General features: G+C 39.6%; 1 non-coding gene across 1 annotated transcript; it reads right to left on the reverse strand.

Annotated features, from left to right (window-relative positions):
• Nucleotides 1–264: 264 nt before the first annotated feature.
• LOC136401998 (U6 spliceosomal RNA) lies at nt 265–372 on the reverse strand. The gene has a single exon (XR_010750910.1). It is a non-coding gene; the product is annotated as a U6 spliceosomal RNA (small nuclear RNA).
• Between the last annotated feature and the right edge of the window lie 771 nt (nt 373–1143).

Consider the following 1143-nt stretch of genomic DNA (forward strand, 5'->3'; position numbering starts at 1 on the left):
TTGAAAAAACTTGCCCAGATTGCCCTTTAAAACTTTATCTTCAAGCACGTCTATAACTATGCTTCTCCAAACATACATCTCCTCATTTGTTTGGAAAATATGCCTGTATTCTGTGGCTCTCACTTTTTAATACACACTTAGAATACAGGCACACACCATTTCTCCATTAAAGCTCAGCTTAAATTCCTCTTTCTCTACTCTTCTATTATTCAGTTACTAATAAGTAGCCCATGAAACATGGTTTCTCTCTTTTTTCAAAAAAAATAAAAAATAAAACTCTTCACAAACTTGCATGTAATTCTTGCACATGGGCCATACTAATCTTCTCTGTGTGGTTCCAATGTCTAGTATGTGTGTTGCCCAAGCAAGCACAAAACATGGTTCCAACAACCAATACCAGAATTTCTTTTAGTATTTATGTAAAGGAAATACCTTAATGAGCTGCTTGGCAGTAGACGGTTTTCTTAGAGCTTGGTTTAGAAGATCAAGAGACAAAAATCTCACTTGCTCCTCAGATTCTACTTCCTTTGAGAAGCCTTTAGTGCCCCCTCCCCCACACTTGTCATAGATTTCCTCCCATGTGCTCAATGCTCAAGAGTATTCCAGGTTGCCCTTGGCTAACATTCACCCACTGTATTGTAATAGCACAGTTGACTGTGCAACCACGCTTCCCGCTAAACAGTGGGACAGAGACTCTTCGAGGGCCCGAACTACACAATAATTCCTACTGTGTCTGTAGTGCCTGGCACATAGTGGGTGCTCAAAGGATGCTCTGTGAATGACCAAACAAAAGGACGGACAGCAGTTTCCTGATTATACCTACTAGAATAGTGAAGAATCAAATAATTCCTTGATAACAACAGAACAACTTGAGAATAATAATAGAGCTTGGAAAATTAGTTAACATACTTTCTTAGATAGTTTATATGGCAGATGAATATCATATTGTCCACCCAAACCATGTCCCAAAGGGGAGTTAATGACCTCAGTTGATATAAATAGGCCATGGAGGCAAATCAACTCTGTGACACTGTAGTTGCTAGTGAATGGGCTGGGACTGTCTACAAAATTGTACCTAGGGAAGTAAGATGTGAACCATGTCACCAACGCGGCCTTTACGTAGCAGAGGGATAATCAGATATA

Source organism: Saccopteryx leptura, chromosome 3 (genome assembly GCF_036850995.1).
Source record: "Saccopteryx leptura isolate mSacLep1 chromosome 3, mSacLep1_pri_phased_curated, whole genome shotgun sequence".
NCBI lineage: Eukaryota > Metazoa > Chordata > Mammalia > Chiroptera > Emballonuridae > Saccopteryx > Saccopteryx leptura.